Source organism: Lathamus discolor, chromosome 3, assembly GCF_037157495.1.
Source record: "Lathamus discolor isolate bLatDis1 chromosome 3, bLatDis1.hap1, whole genome shotgun sequence".
Lineage (NCBI taxonomy): Eukaryota > Metazoa > Chordata > Aves > Psittaciformes > Psittacidae > Lathamus > Lathamus discolor.
In genome coordinates this window covers 135677304-135686571 of record NC_088886.1, presented here as the reverse complement: position 1 = coordinate 135686571, position 9268 = coordinate 135677304, and positions in this window count along the sequence as shown.

The window sequence follows — 9268 nt, the reverse complement described above, 5'->3', positions numbered from 1 at the left end:
TCCCTTCTGAAAGGCATGCAAAATTTATTTCTCTACACTGAAGGCTGCACTCTCAGCATCTTCTTTAGCAAAGGATTCTGTGGACTGGTGTGCATGCCCGGATCAAGGCCCAGCCTCAGATGGCAGTTTAGTATAAATTATTTTAGCCTGGATCAAGAAGCAGCAGTTAGACCAGTGGAAGACTTGTGAGGTCATCTATCTGCTTCTTCCTGCTGACATACAGCTGTTCTCTGTGAGGTGCCATGCAGACATGCATGCATTCAATGTCTGGCTGAACAGAGAACTCTGGGGAATGCTTAGCCAGACTTTGAATGTAGAACTTTGTACAGAGGAGTCTCTTTTAAAGCAGGTGAAAATTATTGGAGAGTAACCTGTCATACTGTAATGGGAACACTTCCTGGGTCTGTCACAGTCACACACTGAGGCCCAAACAGGCTAGTCCATTCCTGTGTGTTTGAGAAAATGGGTAATGATATAAGAGGCAAGGGTGACCTCAGAATGAAGACAGAAAAAGGTAAGTATTTAATATTCCTGCAGTCTCTCTACCAATATGTCTTGTCCTGAGACTGTTCTAAATGGAACTGAGAATACTGTGCTTAATAAAAATAATTTCATTTTTATGAAATCCATTTCTGTGACTAATAGGATCTCTTTTATTGGTTCGTGCATGGTTTTTCCTAGTTTGTTTTTCTAGTAAAAGTCTTGGCTGGGTGGAAGAGAAGATGGCTGCCACTCTGCCTCATCTTGGCTGCTGCTCTTTGGGTTGAGAACCCCCCCTGCCCTGCACAGCAGAGCCTGGGGCAACGCACTGTGACCCTTACAGAAGGCACTCTGGGGCTGGCATATATTCCATGTTATGTTATGGTAGGATTCAGTTAATATTGTTAATAGAAAACTCAGGAATTATTTTTACAACTGTGTTTCACGTGCTGTGTGACAGAAATAGATTTGGGCCTGTGGAAAAAGAGTAAGTTGAAGAAGGCAAGTAGGTGTCTTTAATGTGCCAAACCTTCATCCTCCTTATATTTAAAAATGGGTTAAGTCTAAAGCATGAGGGTTAAAGAAACTGAGTTTATCTTTCTGCAAAGGCTAACTCAAAGTTCATATATAATTTAAGTCATACCTGCACTCTATTTTAAGGTTTTAGGTGAGACTTAAATGTATCAGCTTCAAGCTGAATTTTCCCCTTAGAGAAGCAATCTATATGCAAAGAGTAAATAAGAGATACATTGCTTTCTTCAACACACAACTTCAGTAAGAAACAAGGGGGACTATGTCTTATGACTTGAACCACCTAGAAAGCAATGAAAAAAGCCCAGTGCATCACTGAGATGCCATCTCTGCTCCTAATGATGACAGTAATCCTCTGTGACACTAATGTATCCTTGCACCATCTGCTTTTTCAGTCAATAACACTCAAAGCTGTTCCTTTCAGAATTCATTCATTTTAAATGTTTAAATTTTCTGTGGAAAGTATATAGATCATATAATTCCTTTTAGATGTGTTTTCATTTCATTGGATTTATACATTTTAAAATCAAAGGGGCCAACACTATATTAACAAGGGATAACTCATTTGTGCTTTAAGTTAGAGTTCTTAAAGTAGACATTTCTGGTATATAAGTTATTACTGATATGGAGAGTTATAAATACTTTGGGAGAATTTCTATTCAGTAAGTTTTTCTGTAACATTTAAAGGAGATCTGAAAGAAGGAAATCAAGTGCTCAATGTTTCTCTTTCAATAAATTTCATAATAAAGTAAAAACTCAGGATGGGCTGACAAACATAATTGTTTCATGATTTTTAGGTCTGGGAAGTTGATGTGTAAACTGTAACCTAGCGCTGAATAGAGCTATTCAAACACACAACTATGGGTGTCAGCTCAAATCACTGTCAAAGACATCTGGTGAAAGAGGAGGAACACTAAAGAGTTATTCAAGGAGATGTTAGATTCTCAGCTGCAAAACTTGAACACCCTCATATCGAATGTCACCCGCCAATTCTCTCTTGAAACTAAAACATCCACCAAATTCTTATTTATGTAGTAATATAACCTGTAGTACTAAGGGCCAAATGCAGTAATGGGTATATTTTGCCTCCAGATATGGTCTGTTCTTACAAATCTGAATTGATTTCCTTACCAAAGCCTTTGTCGCCATCAGTTTATGCTACTGGAAGTTCTACTTGCCAATGCAAACACTGAAACTAGTGAAGCTATGGAAGAACTTGGACATCCTCCACAAGGAAAATTTGATCCTGGCAGTCTATTGAGACATATATTATGAAAATTAACTTTCATGTATGCTCCCGATATTTTGGCCACACATTTATTAATCTGTATTATTATTAATTATTTATGCATAAAGGTAAGTGTGCCAAAGCAACAGGAAGTCTGAGGAAGTATTCTGTGCACAAATTTTAACATATCACAGGGAATGCATTTGTGTGGAAAAAATTGAAAGAGACACTAGAGGAGCTAGTGTGTAATGCGAACAGACAGAGCAAAAGGGCTACATGACAATCCATGGAGAGAAAGAGAACTGTCAGATAAAATATAAAGGTGGAGCAATCACAGTGCTTGGGGCTGTGTTTTAACTCCATTGGTTCCATGCCAGGGTGAGTTCCAGGATTTATTATACAGTTTAAATCATCTTCCTGTATGTACCAAATTGCTGCAACCTAGCTAATAGTTATTGGAGACAGACCTCCCCACACTTTTCTAACATATGCGATATAATCATACTCAAGCAAAGGATTAGAGCAGAAAAAGGGCAGGATAAACTGAAGGATATGTATTTTGCCTTGACATCAGACAGTTTTTTTCAGGAGACAGGGTAAGAATTCATTGGAAAGAAGTGTTTAAAATTGCACTCTCTTTCTGTACTGGCCAGTACTCATCAGCTACATTCAAGGATCTTGTTGAGATATGCCCATGCAGAGAGCAAGTTAATAAAAAATATATCCTGGGCTTCTTGTTCTCATGTGTAGCTGATATAGATCTTTCTCAGACTATGATGTGAACTGGCAAATGGGCTGCCAAGAGTGAGATGAAAAAGCATGACAGAGACTCCACAGTATGGTAATAGTATTCTAATCCCAGTCACACTTATGCTGTTATTTTATTTATTATTTGTTACATGCCTGGGGTATGCCTGATGCGTTGCAAGACAAAAGGAAAGATACTACTCTTGTGCCTTAATGCATTTCACTGTGAAACACACAGCTATGCCTTCTGTAAAAGCAGCAAGGCAACCTTCCTTATTTCTGTGAGGCATAAGCCCTTGAGGAACAAGAAACTTTCCAGAATTCTAGTAACTCAAGAAATGCTACCTGAAACTTCTGTGAGTTACTTGAAGAACTGAATAAATTATTTCCATGGGACTGTTCTTCATGGGAAGTGGGGGGTTTTTTATCTATTTTCCCCCCTGCCTCTGAAAGACCAGTTTAGATTTTTCACACAGGACCATTAGTGAGTGTTCCTCCAACATCCCACTCACACCTCTGGAAACTTGTATCCCATTTCTGGCTTACAGAGACGTAACTAATGTCTCAGTACACTGTATAACTCCTCTCTGACATGTCCTAACCATAGTAGAACCTGTGAAATCCTGATTTTCAGATCTTAGCAAGGTCTTCTTTTAAGGAAATTGTGAGTTCTATTTGTTAACTGGAATTCATACTGATGAAAAAAGGTGGATCAGATGGATCAGATTCTGAATTACAGCCATTTTATGACTCTAAGTCTTCTAATGGTACCTAGAAAGGGAATACTTCATGTCTTCAAGGAGCTGTGTGCTTGGAATTACAGCACTTTATAGTTATCTGCTTTATTGGCCCTCTGAAATTAGGATTATACCTCAAAAGATGCAATTTTTCCATGTATTTGCTAATAGACCTTTGAACTAATGAAGAAACAAGCCTCTGGTAAATCACACCTTCCCCACGTGATTATCTCACTGGAATCATTCCCAAGGACTGAAATAACCACGTGTGACACACACATTCTCTATCAGATTAGAAATGGACAAATCAAGTTTATTCTCTGAATTTTTATAGAACTGAGCTGGGGACAGCATGTATAACCTAGTCCATTTAAATGCTTATTACCAACAGATGTATTTATAATTTGGTGAGTGTTTATGAATAGGTTATTTATGTCTTTTTATTCCCATCAATTGGGTAGTCATATAAACATAGACAACTGTGACATTCATAATATAAATTGGCTGATATCTTGGTCAAGGATGATAAGGGATATATTCCAATGGAATCATTCTGTTCTTTTCAACCTCCTGGACTTTTTTCTTTTTTGTTTGGGTTTTTTTGTTTGGGTTTTTTTCAGATTTCAGGATGGAAAAGCCTCTTCCTTTAGCTTCATAGTATAGACTGGGAAGATTGTGATATTTACTGTGAGTAGTAAAAATTTCTCCAGGGCAGCCCAGTTGTTTGTGCAATGAAGACAGTTTGTTGTCATGCTGAACAAAGCCTTAGGTAAGTGCTGACCAACTCAGAGCCACAAGGATTTCACAAGGTGAAGTTACTGCCTCTTTATTTCTGCCTAGAGATTGATTGTCACTTGCTTATGAGGTTCCAGTTGATGGCAGTGATACGAAATATACATTTAAATTTTGCAATTAATTGTAACACAGTGGTAAAAGCGTGTCACATTCTCTTTTAGAATAGGTGCAGATAAATCTGCCTCCCTTGCAGGACTACATCCCCATTAGTCAGACAGAATTAAATGAAGAGCTAGGCCAGTGGAGGGCCACCGGCACAATAGCCAGGCAGCTGAAGCATATCATATGAGAAGTGGGCTTGTTTAGACTGCAGAAGAGAGAAGAGAGGGCATAGCAAAAGAAAATCCAGTAGCCTTCCAAGACCTATCAGGAATTTCCCAAGACAAGCTCTTTACAGGAAAAAATGAGGCAACGCCTCTAAATTGAAATGGGAGCTTCTGAATAGATATTATGTAAAAATGTATCTATAAGGATAATTAATCATTGGACCAAGGCTGAGGGAGTCTGTGGAATCTCCATCCTTGGAAGACTTCAAGATGCCATTGGACAAAGCTCTGGGAAACCTGGTCTTGAGCAGCAGGTTGTGAAGTCACTTCCAACCTGAATTATCCTAAAATTCTAAAAGACCCCCTTCTTCTCTTTAAAATTTATACCCACAGCACAGATTTATCATTGCAATACTAAAGCAAAAATATCTAGCAGCTTTTATTCACAAATCTAATTTGAATTTAATAAAAAGTGTTAATGAGATTGGGAAGTAATTTAATGCTGATGTAACCTGACTGAAGTTTATGCAACTAGACGTCATTTTTTCCTGGTGCATGTATACTGCTCCTTGCACAACAGATCCTGGACACCTGCTTGTGGTTTTTACATAAAACAGTATAAATAATACCATGGTATAGCATGGCAAGTTTTGCCTGTGAACATGAGGTCTGCCTACTGCTTTGTGACTTTGTAAACAGGCACAGATAAATAGAGAGAGAAGCAAAGAAAGAACACATAAGAGTCCAAGATAGAGTAGAAAATGTTCATATAGTATGACTTTAAACTGAGAAGGGAGAATCCGAAATTTTGCTTTGTATCATTTAATAACATTTTTGTTCCAGAAAATGTGATTCTGACTGCTCTTAATAAACAGCACCAAAGGTATATTGTGATTGATGTTTCCTAATCAAATGTATATGATAGCTCCACTGGTTCAAAAGTGGGTCATGAGGAAAAATTAAACAAATAATAATAATCTTAATTTCTATTTCTCCAGAACTTTTATGCTGATGTGTTTTTTGGTTTTGGTTTTGGTTTTTTTTTTTTTTTTGTAAATATGATTATAAATTTATTCCTCAATGTCTTACTTGGAGGCAGGCAGGTCAATATTACATATTTATATTAAAGCCTCAACTGAGAATATAGTTACATTTCCCAATCCTGTTATAACATGCTAATAGTTGGGATCTTTCAAAGGAAACTTAATTAAATAGTTCCCTAGATGTGCTAAGTTAAGCATTGAAACAAGTAGCGTGACATAAATCATTTAGCAACCTTTATAAATGCATTTTTCCCCTAGATTTTCGTGCATCTATGTCTTGCTTGTACTCAGAATCATCAGATTAAACTCCAGGAAAATCAAAACACAGCCGTGCATTCTGGGTTCAGAACGTACAGATGGCTGAATTTAGGATTTCTTGAGGATTGAGCTGCAGTTCTCTTGTTATCCCTGGTTACAGCTGTGTTGTGCAGGTAAATGCTAGCAGGACAGGAGATTCAAGGTGCGCATGCACAACAAAACTCAGGTCAAGCAACAGACTCACACACCTTTAACAAGCAAATTCTGTTCAATCCTTTTATTATAATTATTGTGATGGATAATAATAATAATAAATAATAATAATGTCGATAATATTTCACCCTTGGCATGCATGGCACTTCATGCACAACTTAATGCAACCCTTCTTTTGTATTTGGATGACAGGGCTTGATGACAGTAGGGGCTGTTACTACACAACGTTGGGCAGGAGGTGATGATGTGTAAAATAGTGTCCTCTACTGCATGAATCGAGATAATGCATTTGCAATAGGTCATGCTAGGAGGAAGGCGTGTTGGAGTTGAAAAGCTCTTTCCCTTTCTGTAAAGATACTAAGCCGCAGTTTTTCTGCTCAGGTTTGGTTGCTGGCTGCTACCCAGAATTTCCACTTCATCAGGACGGAAACGTTATTTTTTTGAAAGGGATTTATTGTAAAAATTTTTCTTGCAAATTCTGCTCTATTGTCCTGCAATTCCCCACTTGTGATGTTCTCAATAACAGCAAAACCTGATCCAAAGGTAACATTTTACCTATGACTGGGAATATGATTTATCTTAAGAAGTAAAAATGTTGACCAAACCTTGTGCCTTGAGGGGCAGCTTGGTATATTATGGAAGTTTGTAACAGTTACTGGTACTGATGCTCCATAAAGACAAAGGAGACAGTTAACATACAGCATACACTGTTTTTTGATAGAAACACTGCTGTTATTAATTTCACTCTTCAAAACATCTGAACAGTATCCAAAAACTCAACTCTGACTTCAAGTAATCCACTGGGTACCTAATGCAGCTGGTAGCCCTGATTTTCTGATGAGTAACTCAACATAATTTCACTGACCACAGCATGGTTCACAACCCATGATGGCTGAGGATAGGACCCACTGAAATTAATTTAGTTTGATGTTAATGAAGGCAATGTTTAAATACTGTTGGTCACTGGTCATGATATGGAGAAATGCAATATATAACACAGCACTTCATGACACAACTCAACCAAAGGGCATTTCTCCTGTCCCATAATGTTCAGTTGCAGTTTCCTTCCCAGATACACAGACCTGTGTGGATGAATAGTCACATGACAGTTTAACAATGCACAATAAGAATTACTTTCTGAACATTATTCAAAATGAAATGTAGTATTTGTTTAGCTTTCATACCTCTCAAGAGAGCTGAAGAATGACGAGTAGGCATTCTTAATCCTTTTCCACAAAATGGAACAAAGAGGGATAGTTGTTAGCATAATCATAACTTAGAAAAGTGTCCTTTCTGTCAAACACTGTCCACTTTGTCTAGGTCTGTTCCTACTCTGAGTAAATTCACAGATTTGGAAGGTAGGTTTGAGTCAATGAAGTAAATTTTGGAAATTTATCTGGGGTAGAGGGGGCTTTTTAAATAATAGCATTGATAGTCCACTATTAGTACTGATGTTGGCATGAATCAGTTAACAGCCACTCTGAGGTTATGCAGTTATAATATTTTTCCTTCTTGTTATATCCTTCTAGATTTTCTCCAGTTATGCTGATGTTACGTTAAAACATTCTTCTGCCATACTGTTTTTTTAATTTCAGGCTTCTAGAGTCCAACTAAGAAATTAGGTTGGTATGACAAAACTTATTTTCTGAGTTTGGTTACCAATGGTCTGGACCCCTTTGACAACTGTAAGAATGGAGTATCCTTCTCTTTAACTTGCCTGCTACTACTTTCCTTGCACAAAGAAAATTATAGTTAAACTATACTTAGAGGAATGGATTTGTAGATGGAACTCCCTAGTGCCTAATAGATAACAGAAGCCATATGAGTCCATTGATCTGAGAAAGATTATTATGAGAAGTATATATCATGAATATGCAATATGATGACTCAGTGATTTACTGTGGATGGAGGCAGATCACATGCCACAGATGCTTGTGATCACAGTCATGTTATTTAATAGCTTTCATGCTGCTCTTAAAAGACTGAGGCAAAGAGCGAATTCCATTTCCAGTTCTCTGCAGAGATTCTGATGCAAAATTGAGTGGAATGCATTCCCTCTGACACATTCCTCCACTCAAAAAGTAAACTATTACTTTGGAAAATAGCTTTTTTAGAAAAACATGTTTTGAAAGAGAACTGTTCTGGTCAGCTTTTCTGCACAGGCAAGGCCATCTGCTGAGAATATTGCCTTATAGTAACATTCAGACTTGCAGGAAGCAATTACCTTGCTGCTGATCAAGCAACATTTTGCAAAAAGGACTTGCATATACTTCTTTATGGAAGGTGATGTCAAAGAGGAACCTTTTAAAAAAGAATTTTTTACTGTTTATTCTTACATTTTCTGAGTAAACAATGCAGTGGATGTAAGCTTTGATTGTGACACTGAAGAACAGAAGAAAAATACTACATACTAGTCAACATATGTACTAAGGGTTTTGTGAGAATTTGTCAGTAGACAAATTATAGTTTTGTAAAGAAAAAAATACAATTTTTTTCATAACCTGGAAGATGCTCAGAGGTTTTTAGAGGAAAATTTATCACCATATAAAGTAGCAGCCAATACAGAAGAAGACAGCCTATCAAATTAAGCAAGACAGAACTCCTTTATGTCAGACATCTAAAATCTCTGTTCTATCTGACTTAGTGAAGAATATGATTGGGCTTTTCCGATTGACCTTTTTCTCACTGAAGTTGTAAGGCTTTTTTAAGTATGAAAGGAATATTTGATGAAATTCATGGGAAGCAGCCAACCTGTTATTTAATATTCTACATGACTGGATAATACTATTGATGGATAATATGCAATTTGTTGGAATATAGCAAGGAAACTCATACATATTTTTCCACTTGTATATACAATTCACTGAGTAAATTAGTTTTCTTTAACTAACAAACCATGAAAATTTTTCTTTTTACTTTTCTATTAGATAGAAGAACAAATAGAAATTAAGAGACATAATACGAGGTATA